The sequence below is a fragment of the Ranitomeya variabilis genome, chromosome 5 (assembly GCF_051348905.1).
Source record: "Ranitomeya variabilis isolate aRanVar5 chromosome 5, aRanVar5.hap1, whole genome shotgun sequence".
Classification (NCBI taxonomy): domain Eukaryota; kingdom Metazoa; phylum Chordata; class Amphibia; order Anura; family Dendrobatidae; genus Ranitomeya; species Ranitomeya variabilis.
In genome coordinates this window covers 392,868,377-392,883,555 of record NC_135236.1, presented here as the reverse complement: position 1 = coordinate 392,883,555, position 15,179 = coordinate 392,868,377, and positions in this window count along the sequence as shown.

Here is a 15,179-nt window from a genome sequence, read left to right as displayed (position 1 = left end):
TGAGTACGCTGATACCCTATATGTGGGGGTAAACCCTAACTTTAGCCTCAACCCTAACTTTAGCCCCAACCCTAACCTTAACTTTAGCCCTAACCCTAACTGTAGCCCTAACCCTAACTTTAGCCCTAACCCTAATGGGAAAATAGAAATAAATACATTTATTTATTTAATTTTATTATTTTTCCCTAGCTAAAGCGGTGATAAAGGGGGGTTTGATTTACTATTTATAGCGGGTTTTTATAGCGGGTTTTTTATGTTTGACAGCTGTCACACAATAAAAGACACTTTTTATTGCAAAAAATAGTTTTTGCGTTACCACATTTTGAGAGCTATAATAAGAGGATAATATAAGTGGAATTATTAATCCTCCACGCAACCGGGAGATGGAGTTTGATCTTCACAGGATTATTGATCTTAATTACTAGGGATGAGGGAGTGTGCTCGCCACTGCTTGATTCTCGATTGAGCCTCAGGGTTCTCAGGTACTCTCAATACTCCATCAAATATCGTTGGTGCTCGAGCACCATGCTCAAGTCCCCACCCTGCATGATTTACCTGCTAGACAGCCAATAAACATGCGGGGCCTGCCTGCCATACACAGTAATGCTGTTGCCATATTGGTTACTGGCATTACTGTGATTGGTCGACTGTATCACGTTTTCGGGTCTTATATTAGACTCGGTGACACGATGCTTGGCACATTCTCCTGTGGAAGCAGCTCAGGAGAGTTGATCTAGGATGAAGAGCATAGATTAGAGCAGGCATACAGGCAGTGCTTAATTGCTATTGCAGTAATTGTATACTGCTGCTGCACCATTTAAAAGAAAGTCGTTTTCAGTGTAGGAATAGCTGGTGGGGGAGGGATACTTTTGGAAAAGAGGCATATAGGCAGGGTTTATTGCCTTACAGTCCTTTTCAAAAATCCTTTTCAGGCCTACATATTTTATTTTCCCTATTCATAACGTAAAGCTTGCAGGTATATATTATATGCCTAACTTAAAATGCGCAAGGCGTGTGGTAACAGGCGGGGATGAACTTCCCTCTTTGGACTCCCTGCAGGCCCCAATTTGCGTAAATAGGATATAAGGGAGAAGTCACTAAAACACATTCAAAGGTGAGCTTATCCCTAAAATGTCTGTCCAAATCACTGACATCAGTGACATGGCCACTTCCAGGGACAACTGGGAGGGACTACAAACCATCACAACCTGTACTTGGCTAGAAAGACCCTGTCAGAATTTACTGAGGTGAACTGAGAGCAGTAGTCCTCCATGTTGCAATTTCCCTGAACCAACCTGCGGATCATTGATTCAGCAACGGTACCTTTATTAGGATGGACATAAGTGAGCCCCAAAGCAGAGAAAAAAAACATAAACTGAGGAAAACACTGGAGAATCCTCAGGCAGACAAAATGCTCAAGCCCTCAGGCAACCAAAAAACAGAGTCAACATGTGGGCAATCTTCTGTATGAGGCAGGATGGAGACAAACATACAACTTACCTGAAGAAAAAAAAGTGGAAAACATACTTTGATCCCCTTCAAAACAATGTGGTAAATTTACATGAGGCTCAGAAAACTGTTTTCGGTAGAGAAAAACCTGCATAGCAACAGATAATGCATGCTGTTGTTGCCGCTTGATATCTAATACCTCCAAAGACAAAGACTGCAATTGTGCGGTCAGGGCATCCACAGCATCCATGATGGCTTCTCAGCACACAAAAAATGGAATTGACTGGTGATAATGTTATGGTCAGGGCCGTATCTAGAGTTTATGCTGCCCTAGGGACTTTTCGTGCTGCCTCCCCCATTGGTGAGTATGACTAATGCAGACACTGTCGGCAGTGACTTAGGCTACTTTCACTTCAGCGATTTTTGTTTTTCTGCATCTGCCGTGCAACGGATCACTTACAGCAACAGTACGTTCGGCCTCATTCATTCCCTTCTGCTATAAGGACATGTGCATCTTTTGCGGTTTTGTCGCAATCCAGCAAATGTTGTACTTGCAGCAACGGGAAAAAAAAGCTACTAGCAGTGGTTTTCTGTCTCATTGTAAGTGCAAAACCGCAAGTGCCGCACATGTCCACAAGTCCTATAGGGAATGAATGAGGCCAAATCTATGTATATGCCCATGTAGCTCTTTCAAAGACAATTCCAGCAATATTTTTACATGTTCAGTCCATTCATCTATAATCAATTTGCATACATATGCAAATGAGGGAGTAGATCTGTTACTCCAGCTCTATACCCGCTCAGTGCCACCTCTTCCTGATCGACTTACAGCTTTTTTTTCCAGAAAGAAACAGCATAGAGGCTGTCAGTGAAGCAAAAGGAGGTGGCACTCTGTGGGAAATAGAGCTGAAGTGATAGAGGGTTAAGATCCACCATAGTCGTTAGGCATTATTTATATATCAATTGAAATGCTGATTTCTGAATAAGGGAGAAAGGGACTGACAATATAAAGGTATTTATGGAGTTTGTCTTTGAAAGAGCTACATGCACATATAAAAGGTTTGGAGGGGTGAAATCCTGCAGACAGACTGCCTTTAAATAAATATACTGTCACTGTCCCCGTGTTTGTACAGCTAAGTAATGAAGAGAAAATGAGTGGCAGCCATAGATCTCACTTCCAGTTAATGTCCCATGAACCCGAGAGTCGACACTGGTGGAACAGAGCCAACACAAGTGGTCAGCCTTCACAGAACTGCGGTGACAGTGCGGGCAAGGCTTTCACTAGGAATTTTGGGGCCCCATACTGGCAAAATTTCTGGGCCCCCTTGAGACTCTGCCCAGATTCCACCCCAGGTCCGCCTGCACACCCTAAAGCCTTCCACAGTCCCAATGCCCGCTCTTGGAAAAACTCATCTTCTGCACCACATCCTCACCAATCTGATATTAACAGTTCTCAGCAGACAGCAGATCACATACATAGCTAGTAGCTTTTGTTTTGGCCAAAAGAATTTTTAAGCCGCCACAACAACAAGATAGACTCTTTTGGTCGGGCCCTACTCTACTCTAACCTATTAAACATTTCTTAACATATCCATTGAGTCACATATATTTTTTAGAATGACCATTAATACCACATACAAGAGATGAATACCATCACACCATGACCAAATTACATATTACCACCACATAGCAATGGAATAATACCACATACAAGGAACAAATACCTCCATACCGTGACCAGATCACATATTACCATCACACAGTGACCAAATAATACCACATACAGGGAGAAATACTGCCACACCATAACCAGATCACATACTACCACCACATAGTGACCGAATACTACAATACTGATCTGTCAGGACTCTGAACATTTTTTATTACCTTTTGTGCATTACTGCCCTTTTCCAAGATGGCGTCTTTGGTCTCATGTGCACTGTGTCTTCCTGCTATAAAACTCCACCCCAGCCTTCAGTCTGTGCTAGAGTATTCTGCCTTGCATCCAGCTCCTGACTCTGGTGACTCCCTGGCTATATACCTGCTCCTGTGAACCTGTGTGGTGATCCTGCTACTCTGCTCTGAGTTCCTGCTGCATACACCAGTTTCCAGTAATGCTCCTTCATCTGCTGCTTGTGTTTACTTCCATCTGCATTTGCTGGACATGTAAGCTGTTGCTGCACTGCAAAAACCTGAGACTTTTACCCAGGCCTCCCTGGTTGAGCTAAGATATTATTTGAACTGCCTTATAAGCATATCTATCTGTGTTTGTACTAAAACAAGGACTTATTCGTGTCAAGTATCCTCAAGAATAATTGTGCTTCATAGACTTTCTGCGTGATTGCATTTTCCTTTGAAGTTTCCTATAGACTGCTAAGCTGCATTTAATATTTACACCAAGTGTTGTGGACTTGAGTTTCTCTCTGCACCTGTTTGAATCACCGTGTGATAATATAGACTTTACCACTTATAAAACTGTGTCCTGTAGTTGTCTTGTTCCATGCAAAGAGTCTCCTGAGTTATCCCCTATAATTATTACAGGATACTCTAGCCAGAAAAGAGGAGACTGCTGGAACAATGACTGCAGAGAGCAGATTAGAGCAGGTGTTTTCCATAATTAGATCACTGCAGAAGGATGTGGAAGGTCTGCAAAAGAAGTTTGGAAGCTTTGAACACAATCAACAAGTGTTTGGACAGACTTTGCAGGACTTAAGCACCCGCATGGCAGCCCAGGAAAACAAACTTGCTGGCATAGTGTCCCAGTAGGTGCTGGATTTTCAGGACATAAGCACGCAAATAGCTGCACAAGCAACTTTACCTTCTGGGCAACCGCCACCAGCTAGCCCACCTAAGTTGCCCCATTCAGATTTAATGGTGATCGCGACAAATTTCGTGGCTTTGTGAATCAATGTATGCTATATTTTGATGTGCATGCTGACTGTTTTCCTGATGATAGATCCAAAGTATTGTGTGTAATAATGCTGCTGACCGCACGAGCGCTCGCCTGGGCGAATCCGATGATTGAGTCTCGTGACCCACGGTTAAATAACTTGGATGATTTCTTGGCCGCTATGGCATTAATGTTTGATGACCCTAATCACTGTGCTACCGCTGAATCTGCTTTATTGTCTTTACGCCAGGCTAAACGTTCTGTTATTGAGTATGCTACTGAATTCAGGAGATTAGCAGTAGATACCAATTGGGACAGTTATGCACAATTGCCTATTTTTAAAAGGGGTCTGTCTAGTATTGTAAAAGATGAACTAGCTCGCTTTGAGTCACCACAAGAGCTAGAGACATTTATACAGCATTGTGTGAGCATAGACATTCGCCTTACTGAGCGTAGGCAGGAGAAGTTTGCTGCATATAACCATATTTCTAACTTTTCCCTTCCTTCCAAAGAGCCTGCAGGTAAAACATCTCGGGAGGAGGAGGCGCTACCCATGCAAATTGATTCCGTTCAGAGGCGCGAGATCAATGAGCGCCGGGAGCATCACCTTCGTGAAAGTCTATGTTTCTACTGCGGCCAGTCTGACCACTTCTTGATCAATTGTCCTAGGTGTCCTAGATGGCCTAACAAGGTGCTAGCAGCAGTAGGAGAGTATGACAACTGTGATGATGAATCTGACATCTCTGAATGTAGCCTGCCTTTAGAAGCTGTATTCCATTCACTTTCTATGACTTCACCCCCCAAGGAGCTTAAGGAAAAGAACTCTCACTGTTCTCTCCCTATTAAGATCCTGTGTTCAGGACAGTGGATTTCTAGTTCAGCTATGATTTACTCTGGTGCAGGTGGCAATTTCATGGATATCGCATTTGCCAAGGAACATGGTATTGAAATTCAGCAAAGAGCCTCTCCAATTACCATGGAAACAGTGGATGGGTCACCTTTAATCTCTGGGCCTGTGGATCAGGAGACCGTACCCCTTGAAATTTTGTTGGAGCCTAATCATCAGGAGCAACTTTCTTTCTTGCTAATTTCTTCTCCTCATTTTCCGGTGATTTTAGGCATTCCTTGGTTGCGTTCTCAGAACCCAATTATCAACTGGGAGACCAAGGAGATTATCTTTCCAACAAGGAGCAACTCAGCATTAACAGAAGCTGTCCCTGAGTCCACGGCTACGGAACCACATGTACAGGAATTTTCTTTACCTCCAGCATATGAGTTCTCTGACATCTGTGACAAGAAGAATGCAGATCAGCTTCCTCCACACAGGCATTATGACTGTCCTATTGAGCTGCTTCCTGGGGCAGCTATTCCTTTTGGTAACGTATACCCTATGGCGGCACCTGAGCTTCAAGCCTTAAAGGAGTATATTGATGAAAATCTGGCCAAAGGCTTCATACGTCCTTCTTTCTCACCAGCAGGGGCACCTATATTTTTTGTAAAAAAGAAGGATGGGACCCTGAGACCCTGTGTTGACTATCGGGAACTCAATAAGGTAACCGTACGAAACCGTTACCCTTTGCCTCTGATTCCCAAATTGATGGAAAGAGTCCGCCATGCTAAGGTGTTCTCTAAACTGGATCTTCGTGGGGCTTATAATTTGGTGCGTATTCGTCCAGGGGATGTGTGGAAGACAGCATTCAGATGCCGGTATGGACACTTTGAATCTCTTGTGATGCCCTTTGGGCTTTGTAATGCCCCTGCAACGTTTGAACACCTTGCTAATGACATTTTCAGAGATTTGTTGGACCAGTGTGTGGTGATCTATTTGGACGATATACTAATCTTTTCTGACTCTTCACAGGAACATGAAGAACATGTCAAAACTGTTTTAAGACGTCTGAAAGAGAACCATCTGTATATTAAGCCGGAGAAATGCGAGTTCCATCATTCTGAGATACAGTTCTTAGGTTATATCATCTCTCCCCAGGGGCTGAACATGGAATCTGGTAAGATTCAGGCTATCCTTGACTGGCCGGTACCCAAGAACGTTAACGAGGTCCAACGTTTTATTGGTTTTGCAAATTTCTACAGACGCTTCATTCGAAATTTTTCTGATATTGTCCGTTCCATTACTTCCTTGACAAAGAAGGAAAAGCCCTTTAAGTGGTCATCACAGGCTCAAGAAGCTTTTGATCAGCTTAAGATCTGTTTCACATCAGTACCGCTGTTGATACACCCAGATCCAACACCTTCATTCATTGTGGAGGTGGACGCTTCTGATAATGCTTTGGGGGCTATTCTCTCCCAAAGAACTGGAGAGAAGGGTCTGTTACATCCTTGTGCTTTCTTTTCCCATAGACTAACCTCAGCAGAGAAGAATTACGACGTGGGAGACAAGGAATTGCTGGCTATTATTGCGGCTTTCAAAGAATGGAGGCATCATCTGCAAGGAGCTGCACAACAGATCATAGTGCTAACTGACCATCGCAATTTAGAGTTCCTTAGATCCGCTAGATGTCTTTCTCCTCGTCAGGCTCGTTGGAACTTATTTTTAAATCAATTTAACTTTGTTATCTCGTACCGTCCAGGTTTTCGTAATGGGAAGGCTGATGCTTTATCCCGAATCCATGCTGCGGATTCCATACCTGGAGCCCCGTCCAAGACCATTCTATCTGATGCCAATTTTATCGGAGTTATCCACGATCAGGACTTGTGGAAGGAGTGCAGGGAGGCCTATGATGGTGATGTATTTCTGGCCAACCCACCTGTGGATATTAATCTTGTCCTTAAGGGTGGCATGTGGTTCAGAGATCGACGTATCTACATCCCTGAGGTCGTCCGTCTGCAGATCCTCAAGTTGGTACATGACTCCAAGTTGGCTGGTCCCAGGGAGGAACAGAAGACACAAGTGTTTCTGAGCCGATTCTTCTGGTGGCCAACTTGCCTGAAGGATACCAAGGACTATGTTCTCTCTTACGAGGTATGTGCCCGTTACAAGACTCCTCATGTGGCACCTACGGGTCTTCTACAACCATTACCTGTTCTGTCCCGCCCTTGGGGGTCTATATCAATGGACTTTATTGTGGAGCTGCCTACATCGGGGGGCATGAATACAATCATGGTGGTAGTTGATCGCCTGACTAAAGCTGCTCATTTTGTTTCATGCACTGGCCTCCCCTCAGCTAGAGATACAGTGAACTTGGTTATACAGAATGTCTTTCGGTTGCATGGGGTTCTGGATTAGATCATCTCTGACCGTGGAGTACAGTTCACTTCAAGATTTTGGAAGGGGTTTTGCTCTGCACTCAATATTAATGTCTGTCTCTCTTCCGCTTACCATCCCCAGACAAATGGTTAGACTGAGCGTACCAACCAGACGCTGGAACAATATCTAAGATGCTATGTCAGCCATCTCCAGGATGATTGGTTGGAGTTGCTGCCGTTAGCCAAATTTTCATATAATAATTCTCAGAGCGCCTCCACTAAATTTACACCTTTCTTTGCCAATCTGGGTTATCATCTGTGTATTTTACCTAGGTCTCCAATTAATTCTCCAGTTCCGGCAGTGGAGGAAAGGCTGACTGCGATGAGACAAAATCTGGAGGTTCTGAAGGAATCCCTGACCACAGCTAAAGAACGTTATAAGAGATCGGCTGATAGATTCCGTAAACCTGCACCCATGTTCAAGGTAGGAGATTCCGTGTGGTTAGCAACTAAGAATCTGAAGTTAAACGTTCCTTCACAAAAACTTGGACAGAAATTCATTGGCCCTTTCAAGATCAACGGTATTGTGAGCTCTGTGGCCTGCCGGCTGAAGCTGCCTAGGACTATGAAGGTACACCCAGTTTTTCATGTATCTTTACTAAACCCTGTATCTCCTAATACCTTCCAGGGACGTGTTATGCCACCTCCGCAGCCTATGGTGATTGATGGGCAAGAACAATTTGTGGTGGAGGAAATTATTGATTCCAGGATTCGCAGGAATCGGCTCCAATATCTGATAAGATGGCAGGGATATTCCCCTGAGGAAGACTCTTGGGAACCTGTGGAAAACATCAATGCCCAACAGAAGATTTCTCGTTTTCATCAGAGATTCCCTGAGAAACCAGGTCCAGGATCATCCTGAGGCCGCTTCTAAGGAGGGAGTAATGTCGGGACTCTGAACCGTTTTTACCTTTTGTGCATTACTGCCCTTTTCTAAGATGGCGTCTTTGGTCTCGTGTGCACTGTGTCTTCCTGCTTTAAAACTCCACCCCAGCCTTCAGTCTGTGCTAGAGTATTCTGCCTTGCATCCAGCTCCTGACCTCTGATTACTCCCTGGCTATATACCTGCTCCTGTGAACCTGTGTGGTGATCCTGCTACTTTGCTCTGAGTTCCTGCTGCATATACCAGTTTCCAGTAATCCTCCTTCATCTGCTGCTCGTGTTTACTTCTATCTGCATTTGCTGGATATGTAAGCTGTTTTTGCTCTGCAAAAACCTGAGACTATTAACCAGGCCTCCCTGGTTGAGCTAAGATATGATTTGAACTGCCTTATAAGCTTATCTATCTGTGTTTGGACTAGGACAAGGATTTATTCGTGTCAAGTATCCTCAAGAATAACTGTGCTTCATAGACTTTCTGCTTGATTTCATTTTCCTCTGAAGTTTCCTATAGACTGCTAAGCTGCGTTTAATATTTACACCAAGTGTTGTGGACTTGAGTTTCTCTCTGCACCTGTTTGAATCACCATGTGATAATATAGACTTTACCACTTATAAAACTGTGTCCTGTAGTTGTCTTGTTCCACGCAAAGAGTCTCCTGAGTTATCCCCTATAATTATTACACAATGCTGCTTACATGCAGGCTATGCAGCAGAGTCTGTATTTTCAGCAGACAGTGGCGGCATATCCACCTGTGCCTTCACTGTCACAATTAACCTCAAAGCCGACCTCTGCTGCATACCACTGCACGGCCACCTCTATTCCTAGCACTGCTGGACACCAGTACAGCACCACCACGATGCCGAGTGCTGTTGGACAGCCCACCGCCACCACCATGACAACTGCTGCTCCTGCTTGGACCTCCTCCACTGACATGACGATGCAGCAGGACCCAGGCATGGCCTTCCGTACTGCCACCACCACGATGCAGCAGGAGCCTGGCATGGCCTTCCGTACCGCCACCACCATGATGCAGCAGGACCCTGGCATGGCCTTCCGTACCGCCACCACGACGATGTAGCAGGACCCTGGCATGGCCTTCCGTACCCGCACCACCACGATGCAGCAGGACCCTGGCATGGCCTTCCGCTCTACAAGCGCTATGGACTCTGGCATGGCTGCATGCTCTACGAGCACTATGGACTCTGGCATGGCTGCACGCTCTACGAGCACTATGGACTCTGGCATAGCTGCATGCTCTACGAGCACTATGGACTCTGGCATGGCTGCACGCTCTACGAGCACTATGGACTCTGACACAGTGCAGCCGGACCCTGACAGGTCACCCACCATGACATATGAGCCCACCAAGGCTTACCAGAACCCGGCAATCCCAGAAAAAAACAACAACAAAAAAAACAGCGGACTCTTAGTATTCCTCCTCCTTCACCTCCCAGTGTGTCTGTAATGTCAGGTTTGTCTCACCCTTCCAGTGCGTCTCAAGCCTCTCATGTGTCAAGCCCTATCCCCGAACTACCAGACCCCACTAGTTTCATTGCCCCTTCTCCTGCCACCTCTGCATCGTCCACGGTTAGCCATACCTCAGTGCTTCACACCCCCCGTTTACATCACTCCACCCCAAGCAGGCGCAGTTAAATAAATATTTTGGTTGTTAAAAAATAAATACAAGTTTTTTTGCCCCAATTATGTTTGGCTTATTGTGTCTTTCGCCGCCAGCAACACACACCATGCACCAAGTAACAAACTTCGCCACACACTTTATTTTTTGGCCACATCATAGCTCCAGTAGTTAGCAAGTACAAGACTTTGTGTGTCTTTAGTATAGAGCTATGAGGTGGACCAAAAAATGTATACTTGTATTTTCTCCTTAATCTGTTCATTCTGCTTAGTCTGTGACTAGTGCTGCAGACTGAAGAGCAAATGGTGGCAATATCATGCAAAACTATACTCTACAGGTCAGGTGTCCAAAAACTCATAAGTTGGGACGCCTGACCTGGCGAGTAGAGAAGTGCATTGTATAGCCTCCTTTTTCTCTTCTGTGTACATAATCAATTTCACACAAACTCAAGGGACGATGGCGGTCATACACGGCATATCTATGCTCACCTGCACATGTGTCAGAAATAGTGAATTCATGAGGCTGTTTATGTGCATCATTAATTCATTATTTCTGACACCTGACTTCATGAGTATAGATCTGTTTTGTATGACAGCCATTGTCTCTTCAGTCTGTGTCCAATGGATACTGCATAGCAGAACAGAATCAGGACGCAATGACGTCAACAACCTTATCACTAAAACCACATGGCTGCCGTCACACTAGCAGTATGTGGTCGCTACTTTATATTGGTATTTGTAAGCCAAAACAAGGAGTGAAACTATTAGAGGAAAAGTATAATAATAGCTTATCTAGCACTTCAGCCTTCATCACCCACTCCTGGTTTTGGATTACAAATACTGATAATAAATACAGACCAAATACTGCTAGTGTGAGGACAACCTCGGTTTATAGAGGAAATACATATGAGACACGGTCAAGACAACAATAAAAAGTTTATTAACAAGAAACATTAGTAACATGTAAGAAAATAACGGGTACAGATAAAATAACAACAGGACATTTACACAACATTGTCCTGCCATGACACACGTCCAATATCCGAATCAAAAAAGGCAGCAAATTGGTCCCGCATGTGGCCAACTTCAGCTGTTGACCGCAGCGGGTGATGCTGGTAATCGGGCAGTGGGTGTGCAACTGGTTCATCCAGTTCAATGTTGGGCCGCTCCTTAGCCATAATGTAATTGTGCAGAACCACACAGGCTTTGACCACCTCGTTAACTGTCTCCATTTTTAGATTAATGGCTGATGCAAGAATGCGCCATTTTGAGACTAGAATCCCAAAGGTACACTCTACAGTTCTTCATGCCCTGGTCAGTCTGTAGTTAAAGATCCTTTTAGTGTGGTTCAAGTCACGACTGGAATATGGCTTCAGTAGGTTTTCGCACATCTGAAAGGCCTCTTCCCCAACCATAACAAATGGCATCGGTGGACCTTGAGTGTTGGGGAGAGGTTGTGGCCGTGGAAAATCAAAATTTTTGCCATACACATGGTGGCCCATATCCGAGTTCTTGAAAGTCTGGGAATCGTTGCCACGGCCAAAAGCTCCAATGTCCACGGCGATGAAGCCACAGTCCGCATCAGCTATTGCCATGAGCACAACAGAAAAATATTTTTGTAGTTGAAATACTCCAATCCTGTTCTGGCTGGTTTGATTATGCAGATGTGCTTTCCATCCACCGCTCCTAAACAGTTGGGGAAATCACACACACTCCAGAATTTTTCCGCAATTTCAAGCCACATGTCGACGGTGGGAAGGGGTATAAACTCATCCCGGAGTACATTCCACAAAGCCCGACAGGTGTCCGCAACTATTCCCAACAGGGTCGATATTCCAAGCCGGTATTGGAAATGGAGGGATGATAAACTCTCTCCGGTTGCCAGAAATCTGGAAGAAAAGAATGAAAGAAAAATTACAATCAGTTCTATTTATGGTGTGGTTATGCTAAAGACAGAAAGGAAATTACCAAACAAAAAAAAACATGTTTAGCACACCCAAAATTAGTACTGGCATTGGTTTACATTTCTTTCGTACCTTAATGTGACCAGCAGATGTTCCTCGGGTGGAATCGCTCTACGGAGCTGGGTGTCCTGTCTCCGTATGGCTCCTTGGACACAAGCAAGCAAATCCCAGAATGAGTCTTGCGACATCCTTGTATATTCCGGGAATTTGTCTGGGTTGGCATTAAGCTCGCCATACAGCGTGTGATAGGCTCCATGGCTCTCACGTAGTTCGATAATGGGATGTCTCCAAAAACGCATATGACTTCTCTTTCTCCATCTTTTGCGATTTCTGTCTTGCTCCCAAGCAAATGCACAGGCAATAAACAGCTTGATGCTTAAATCCAGGTTGAAATAAAAGCTCTCCATGCGAAGATCCATCATGACACAGGATACAGGAGCAAAATCTGAAGATTTCAGCTGTTCAGGGGTCTATATAAAGATATCCCATAATACACGCCCTCTGTAGTCCCATTGGCGGTGTCTGGTTATCTAGATTTTTCTCCTGTAAAATTTGTCACCATGCGCACCAAAAACGCAAATGCAGAAAAAAAATGCATGGAAAAGTTGCAAACGTGGCATTTTTTAAACCGCATGCGTTCCCGCATGCGTCTAAAGAACGCTGCGTTTGTACGCGTTTATATGCATTTTTTCCAGCACTTGCGGATGCAGATTAAACGCTGCAGATTCTATTGCAAATGTGAAACTAGCCTAACACACTGACTCACCAATGACATCTCTAGCTGAAGTCCTTCATCTTTGCTGTTCTTTTTCATGCAGCGCAGACCGCCATAATTTTTTCCAGCCAGGACTTGTCTCTGCATAAAATAACACATAGTTACCTAGAGCCCCGCTTCCTGAGCACATTCCCCACTTTTTTCCTTTCTTCTACTACACTACACATCTGAATACAGACGTGCACCCACCATTAATATACAATTAGTTATTATTAATCCACCAATATGCCTCCACCAACTATAAATACCCATTTTCCCCATTTAATAAACATATACATTAATTAGCCCCTATACTCTTTCCCACAATTCCTTACCAGTCACTGCATCCTCAATGCCCCCCACTATGTGCCTCCAGCTCCCCCGATTCATTATATTTACATGCCCCTTCAGACCCATTCATTGTCATGTCTTCTCTCTCTCCCACCCCCACCCTCTATTCATTATCAACTGCTCTCCCCCCACATTCAATACATCATTTACTCTCACCACCCTCAAAATTCATCATTATTTGCTCTCCCCATCCCCAACCTTCAATTCAATTGCTGTCCGCCCTCCCTCACTTCATCATTTGCAGTCCCCCTCACATCATCATTTGCTGTCGTCTTCCCCCTCACTTCATTTGCAGTCCCCCTTCCCCTCACTTCATCATTTGCAGTCCCCCATTTTCCCTTCGCTTCATAATGTTCAGTCCCCTTCCATTCATGTGCAGTCCCCCATCCCCTCCCTCACATCATTTGCAGCCCTCCTCCATCATTTGCAGCCCCTCCATCATTTGCAGCCATCCCCCCGCTCAATCATGTCTAAATCCCCCCTCCATCCTTCATCTCCAGATCCCCCCACCATCCATCATGTGCAACCCCCCCTCCATTCATCATGTGTAGATCCCCCTCCATCCATCATGTGCAGATCCCCCCTCCATCCATCATGTGCAGATCCCCTCTCCATCCATCATGTGCAGACACCCTCCATCCATCATGTGCAGACCCCCTCCATCCATCAAGTGCAGACCCCCCTCCATCATGTGCAGATCTCCCTCCATCCATCATGTGCAGACCCCCTCCATCATGTGCAGAGCGCCCCTCCATCCATCATGTGCAGATCCCCCCTCCATCCATCATGTGCAGACGCCCCTCCATCCATCATGAGTAGATCACCCCCATCATGTGCTGATCTCCCTCCATCCATGATGTGCAGACCCCCCTCCATCCATCATATGCAGATCCCCCCTCCATCCATCATGTGCAGATCCCCCTCCAGCCATCATGTGCAGATCCCCCCTCCATCCATCATGTGCAGACCCCCCTCCATCAATCAAGTGCAGACCCCCCTCCGTCATGTGCAGATCTCCCTCCATCCATCGTGCTGATTCCCCTCCATCCATCATGTGCAGATCCCCCTCCATCCATCATGTGCAGATCCCCCCTCCATCCATCATGTGCAGATCCCCATAATGTCCAGACCAGACCAGAGGCAGATATATATTAAACCCCCTCCCCACTCACTCTATCTGGGACTGGGTGCAAACAATGACAGTGCTGATCCCCCCTCCATCCATCATGTGCAGAACCCCCTCCATCCATCATGTGCAGATCCCCCTTCATCCATCATGTGCAGATCCCTGTTATGATCCTTAATGGCTGAGGATCACAAATAGACCAGCAAGTGAATAAAATAAGGACGAGCTCTAGGGAGATGGTAACTGGACTGATCGCAAATCTAAACCTATCCAACACAACTAGAGGTAGCCGGTGAACGTGCCTAAAAAATTCCTAGATGTCTCGAGCCAGCCTGAGGAACTAGCTACCCCTAATGAGAAAGAAAGACCTCGCTTGCCTCCAGAGAAATAATCCCCAAAGATATAGAAGCCCCCAACAAATATTAACGGTGAAGTAAGAAGAAGGCACATACATAGGGATGAAATCAGATTCAGCAAAAGAGGCCCACTAGTACTAGAAAGCAGAAAATAGAGCAGGGGTCTATGCGATCAATAAAAACCCTTACAAAATATCCATCCTGAGATTTCAAGAACCCACACACCAACTAACGGTGTGTGGGGGGAAACTCAGCCCACTAGAGCAACCAGCAAGCGAGGGCATTACATTTTAGCAAGCTGGACAAGAAAACATGATAAACACTGCTGATCAAAAAATGAGCAAACAAAACTTAGCTTATCCTGGATGGACTGGGAGCAAGGTAGTCAGAAGGAATCTGAGTAGCACTGATTACATCGACAGCCGGCAACAAGTGGAAGTAAAAGAGAGCTATATAGGAACCTCCCAGAGGATAACAAACCAGCTGATAGCCAGACACCAGCAGGAT